Raw genomic sequence first — 7371 nt, forward strand, 5'->3', positions numbered from 1 at the left:
TATCTCCTTCTCTTTCTCTCCTTCTCTTTCTCCCCCTCCTCTTTCTCTCCTTCTCTTTCTCCCCCTCCTCTTGTTTAACTCCTTCTCTTTCTCCCTCTCTACTTCTCTTTCTCTCTCCTTCTCCCACTCTCTCCTTCTTTCTCCCAATCTTTCTGTCCCCTCTTCTTCTCCTACTCTCCTTCTCTCTTTCTCCCTCTCTCCCCATCTCTCTTTCTCCCCCTCTCTCCATCTCTCTCTGCTCTTTCTCTCCCTTCTCCCCCCCCCTCTCTACTCAGTGTCTTTAAAGAGGTTTATCCAGTTGAAGTAAAGTTAATTGAGGGCGATACGATTAGCTACGGTGTTGACACACACACACACACTTAAAGTTGAAAGGGCTTCTAGTTAAATCCCCCCGTTAATGAACTGTGTGTGAGTGAGTCACACATGATGAGGTTCTTTTATTTATTTATATTAAGAGCATTGATTGCACAGATCACATATCTAATCTGCAGGGCGCCGTGCAGACACAAAAACCTCTGCTGCATCTGGAGGAACCAGCGTCCTGTCATGAAGAATCAATGGTTCTAAACATGGCTCCAAAAGCAGGAACACCAGGAAAGATCTCACACTGTACCCAGGCAGGAAATCCTCGAATCCCCTTCAGCGTCAACTCTGCTGCTGACAAGAACATGGCTCAGGTGTGAAGCAGCTCTTAGTGAGGCCTAGATTATGGGGTGGTCGTGATCGTGATCCACCAACATGATCACGATCCACCAACATGGTCACGATCCACCAACATGATCACGATCCACCAACATGATCACGATCCACCAACATGATCACGATCCACCAACGTGGTCATGATCACGATCCACCAACATGGTCACGATCCACCAACGATCCACCAATGTGATCACGATCACGATCCACCAACGATCCACCAACATGATCACGATCCAATCCACCAACATGATCACAATCCACCATCACGATCTATGATCTTATTGTCGTCCAGATCTGCAAACAGGACCGGTCGGCCCTAGTGTCACCATGTTGTATGTGGGTCAAATCTGGGCCATATAATTTTGCTTTGTGGGAGCTCCCTCTCCATCACATCAATATCTCACCAATACATGTTACTGACTTGGCTTCTTCCCTGTGGTCCTTGTGCTTTGTCGTTGCAGATCCTGGTTCCTACAGGCACCTCATGGATCCTGGTTGTGGATCATGATTGTGGACTATGCTTACAACTAGACTGCTTGCATATACAGAATGTGTACTCATGTATACTACCATTCTTGACACTGACTATCATTACAATTGTCAGGTCATTTGTCATCATTGTCTCAAATTAAAACAAAAATGAAAATTATTTAGATGTATCATAAATTCTGGTGCTAACCCTAACACACAAGAGTAATTTTAAAAAAAACACTGCACTGGTGCTGCAGAAGAAAATGACAGAAATCATCAAATCAGGATCATGAGAGTTCTGGGCTTTATGGGGCAACAAGTAACCTTGAGTTGAACAACTTGAAAAAACAACCCCCTTCCATTCAATCAGTAACGAGCAAAATCTCAGTAAAACACAGACACAGGACAAGTATGATACAACCTTCCCTCCATTAGGCACTAAATGAGTTGGCAGCAGTGTATGAGCACAGATAAAGCTAAATTATTACTGGACACAGACCAAAAGCAGAAGATGCACCAGACTTAATTCCATGGAAGTGAAAAGGAAGACTTAAAGAGACAAAACACACTTGTAATTATTGGATAAGAAGCTGGCGGTTGGTTCATTTTAACATTTTAATGGGTAGAGCAAAGCATTACTGTTACAGTTAGAAAAAAATGATTTGTCCAAACCAGTCTGTCTGTCTGTCTGCCTCGATTCAGATTATTTTCTCATTATTCTCAGGACTCAAAAAAAAACCATTCTCCACTCCGAACCAACCTACCCTGAATCGTTTATTTTCCTCCACCGTCCATCAGTCAAATCTATCAAGTAGTCTCATGTAATTTGCATTTATTCTGCACAGACATGCACGAACAAAAAAGACATTTTTCGCATTTCATGTTTCTCTGTATTTTGAATAACGCAGAGAGATGCTCCCCTATTTTTACTGAAACTGACGTGTAAGAAACTGTGATCCCAGCAGTGATAAGTCATGACCAAGCAACTTGGCCTTCGTCTCGTCTCGACATGGGTGAGTACTGCACCGTCTTGGTGACTCAGCAGAGATGCGCTTAATTGCACAGTAGACATTAAAACATGCCTAGTCACTGAAACCAGCTGATGAAGCAGTCCACGTGCTCTACTGCATCTGCAAGTGATCTGCCAGGCCTTCAGCCGTGTGTGTGGCAGCCTGCGCCGCATCTGCTTCACAGCAGGTGAAACAGCAAATAAGTTACAGCACCCAATTTTAGAAAACGCTCATTTCTGGGTGGGCTGGTGGGAAGTAATGAAAACAAGTTGTGGGACATTTACTGAAAACTACTCTCAACCCATACAGATGGTTTAAAAAAGCTAATTTGTTAATAAAACCTCAGTTTAACAGTAAAGCAGCTCAGTCGATAAACTGGCCCCAGCTAATGTTAATTGGTTAATGTTTCCTTAGCACTCGTTGACCTGTAGCTTTATTTTCTATAATTGAATTTCACTCATTGATTGAACTTAATGCACAGATTAAAAAGTGAACACTGCTTAACACACACACTTTGTTAAGGCTCCTTCTTAATCTTTTGTCTCCCCCTAGTGACTAAACAGCTTCATCACATCAAGACTCACAGACTTGTTAAAAAAACATGGCGCCAGTGGTCGAGACATCCCTTCTGATCATTTCTTTCTGGCCAGGGATGCATAATATTTTTTACTTATTCAGGTTGAACTGCTTGGTATCAGTGTTATTGTAAAAATAGATAAAGACATAAATAAACCAAATAAATAAAATAGTCACAAAGTAGCTTTAATGCTTTAAGTTTTTGCTACATATCGGCATGATAAGTTTCTTTTATCACAAAAGGAAATCATAATAATAAGAATACTAATTATTATTATGATTGTTGTTGTTATTGATAATAATAATCACATCATATTAATAACAATAATAATATTGTTGTTGTTGTTATTGTTATACAATTACAAATACAAGTCATAAACTGACATCATACCACATCACTCTGTGTAATCCAGGATTAAATGTTCTACAGAAGTTCATATATCCAGCCCTGTGTCATGTGGGTTGTAAAGAACTGGGGATTTTAGAAAAAACATAATTTTTTTACTCTGGGAGTTGATTGTGTTCAAAGCTTTTTGATGGTGACACTCAATAAACTTTCACAAATACTTGCACTGTTGTACAACACTCATACAGACAAGGACATGTTGATATTCGTACTAGCTCATGAATACAAACAGCCCAGCAACAATGATCAGGGAGCTTCAGCTCTACAGTGCTTGACTTAAGCAGTGCGTGTGGTGCGTATTTAGCATTATCACAAAGTATTTTACCATCTGACCTCCTGTCTGTACATCTGTCGGCCTGTTCCTTTGTGATGTGAGTGGCAGGTGGCCGGCCTATCTCTCTCAGTACAAGGCCTTAATATGTGGTTTTTTTAAAGCACCAGTGACTAGAACAATAGGATTTGTGAGGATCACACACTCAAAAGGACACACACACTTTTGTAGTTAGGAGTTGACGTGGCCATGAGCGGTAAAGATAAAGTTGCTCGTCGTGTGGAAACATATGCAGAGTGCCTTTGAGGAGTATTTGCACAGTGACACATTTCCTGTTTTTCTCATTGTGCATCACATTTGATTTGTGCTGAAACAATGATTCGTGGCTTCATGGACGTTTGAATGTTGCTTATTTACATTCATGCTTGAATTTACTGTTGAGCCAATATTGGTAAAGTCAACTTAAGATTCTGTCAAGACTTTGAATTGTGGGTGCAGAGACAAAGCTCGAAAAATGTTTAGTGGATGAAATGTTTGTGATTTGCACAACGATATGGTAGTAAATCAAAGTGCACAGAACATTGTGCCTTTTTTGTGATTGTTGATATAAATAGTGAAATAAAACTATGATTGAATTTATTGAAACCTTGAATGAAATATAAAAAGATGAAGACAGATATGTGATGAATGAGCAGAATGATCATTTTAGAAATATTCTCTAATATCCGTTCTTTTCATGAGTATTTATTAGTGAAGATGCAGAGGTCTTAGGGTATGGGCTCATGTTTATGTGATGGGTTTTTAAACATTCAAAATCTATGGACGTCTGTTAAGTAAATAAAATGTAACAGTAATGTACACACACCGCTAAACACAACCCTCCACTCATCCTCCCCCATCCCTGGTTCAGTCTGCGACATATATGCATGTCTTATCTCTCCAAACACAGCGGACAGTTGGGGTGGCCTGCTGATTAATTTTAGTCCCCCCCCCCCCCCCCCCCCCCCCCCCCACTCACCCTGCCTCCATTCTTCATCCCTCCATCCATATCCCTCCCCTACTCTGCTCAGGACAGCAGCTCCAGAGGTCTACCATATGGACCAGTGTCTGAGTGGCTGACTGCCTGCCTCCCTGCAGCTTGCATGTGTGTGTCTGTGTGTGTGTGTGTGTGTTTGCATGGCTATCTTTTTGACGACCTTTTAACCACATGAAGACATTAGGACATTTAACGCGGTCATGATGATCAATTCCACTTTAGTGGCTACACTGCACTGCAGCGACTGAAAGTAGAAGACGTCACAGGTCTTGAAATGAAATTTATAATGTAAACTTTGACGCAGGTTAGTTAAATGTACTTTGGTGTTGTAGTTTCAATATAATTAAGACAGGTAGAATCACACAATAAACTAAAGTGCAATGGGTAATCAGACCCAGTCTAGTTTCTTCTTTATCTACAGCCAAATATGAGTAATGTGTGTGATGGGTAAGGTAGGAATGCATATGTGTGTGTGTGTGTGTGTGTGTGTGTGATTCAAGCCTCTGCTCCGACTGTTCCTCTGCACAGACACACCAGACCTCTCTTCTACAAACCATCCCGGCTGGTGGATAGACAGATTAACTGATCTCAGACAAACAGATGAATAGATTGAGAGGAGGATGTGACAGTTGGGTTTTTAAAAGCTTTCAGTCAACAGTCAGTTGAGAGATGACTGTGGAGCAACTGTAAATCATGCTGTTGATAAGATAAAGTTGAAAATAAAAAGCAAAAAGTCATTAGAAAAGTGGTGAAAATGAGCAGAGGAGAGACAAAAAGGCAAAAAATACAGATCGATGGAACACGCATGCAGACAAAAGAGGAGCAGACAATAAAAGATTAAAATATGGAATAATTTAACACATAAATGACAGACTGTGCGGTGAACAGACTGTGGACAGACACACCACGCTGCACCCGGGGACACGGGATAATAATGAATGAAAACTTGGGGGTGATAATGAGAGGTCACACAGAAGAATAAGTCTCTGGCTTGTACACCTGTGGCCCACCTTCTGCCATCCAACCCTTCCCAACGACCATCTTTCTTTAACCCCCACAACATTCAGTTGCTCTCATTATAACCTACTGAATAATGTAAAGGTATATATGCATGAGGGATCTAAGCAGAAGAGAGGAGAGACAGGGCAGAGGGATGGAAGGATCTACATAATAGGGCTATCTCTCCTTCCATCTGGTCATGTATTAATAATCTTCCCCTCCTCCTTCATGATGCAGATCTGTCTGTCTGATGGACCATCAACCATTACGCTCTCTCTCTAATAACAACATTCTATATCTATATCCTCCACTGACTTTTGTGGAAGAGACAGAGCAATAAATACTGAGCATGTGTGTGAACGTAAATTGAAGAGCGTTTGTCCCTGTCTGTTTGCGTTTGATGACGCGGGCACTTTGCAGCCTCGAGAGAATTAACCAGGCGTCTGCCACCTGACCCCGTTGACTCTGACCATCCTGGGCTCAGCTGATGCACGTGCCGTGTGGCCCTGACATGAGGAGGACACAAAAGCAGGAGGAGTAGGAGGAGGCCAAGGACAGAAGGACCAGCAGGCAATGAATGATTATGACGACTACGGCCACCTTGCTGGCTTCAGACCCCCCGTCCCCCCTTCAGCAGAAACCCTGGCCTTGGCCCTGGCTCTGGCTCCCACATGGATGAGTGATCTGGCCCGGGTTAGCGTGGGTCAGCATGGGTGAAGTGTCACCACCAGGCAGTGTGTGGCCTGCCAGTTGTTTGGGATGACAGGAGGAGAGGATTGGAAAAGAGAGGGGAAGGCAGATGTAGGTGAAAAGAAATAAATCATGGAAAGATAATTAGAGTTGAGAGGGAAATCAGGAGAAGACACAGGGAATAAAAAGGACTGGAGAGGAAGGATAATATTGGAGGGAGAAGACGGAAACAATGGCTAAGAGGGAACAGGTTGTGCGGAGGTGTCTTATCTGCCAGACCTTATGCAACCTACAGAGCTCATGCAGATCGCACAGCTGCTGAGAAAGTAGGTTAAACAGTCCCAGCTAATGTCAAGGCCCATCTTGACTCAGTACAGTGAAAGACCAAATGAATCGAGAAAACATTCTCTCTTGGGGATAAAGAATCTGTCATGTAAACTGCTGCACTGTACAGAGGGTAAGTGTGTAATGTTGCCAATGTGTGGGAATAAATCTGCGCCATCTTTTCACAGAGCCGTTGGAAGTGTCAGATCTCTCTGCGGCAGGGATTAGTGAGGAGAGGAGAGCAGAAGAGAGGAGAGGAGGGGCAGCAAGTTCCTCATGAGCCTGAGGAGTAATTGCGGTGCGTGAAAGACCGACAGGTTCTGCACTGTGTGGTTTAAGAAAGGAGAAATAAATGGAGAAGAGAAACACAGGGTGGTTTTTTTTCTATGCATATATTCACATTCACAGATTTTTGCGTCCACTCGCACCAGAAAAAATGTATATGTGCGTTCTCTTAAGATAGATTGTGCTAGACGGTCGTTATTGCGAATTCGAATTATATTCAAAATATTACGAAAGGAAAAGTCTTTTTAAGGAGAAATAAACCTCACGGACAGTCCCTCTCGTTCTCTTCTGCTGATGCACCAAAAGATGGAGTAATTTGTTAATTGTGAAACCAGTTCCTAGGTATAACTTAACAAGATGCCCCATGTTGATCTCCATAATGAAATTTAATTATCCAAAACATTCCACTTCCTTTGTCTTGGCATCTTGGCAGGAGCTTTGAATTGAAAATGTCAAAATGTTCTCACTTTAGTTTCCATGGTGAGAAGTGTTCCTCAGTTAATGTTAATTGGAGCAGGTTACATGTTGTAAGAACTTTGCTGCAGCTCAGTAGGTTGTACATTGAGACAATGGCTCAGTCCGACAGTGGGTCAGGTCAGCT

The sequence above is a fragment of the Paralichthys olivaceus genome, chromosome 2 (genome assembly GCF_024713975.1).
Source record: "Paralichthys olivaceus isolate ysfri-2021 chromosome 2, ASM2471397v2, whole genome shotgun sequence".
NCBI classification, from domain to species: domain Eukaryota; kingdom Metazoa; phylum Chordata; class Actinopteri; order Pleuronectiformes; family Paralichthyidae; genus Paralichthys; species Paralichthys olivaceus.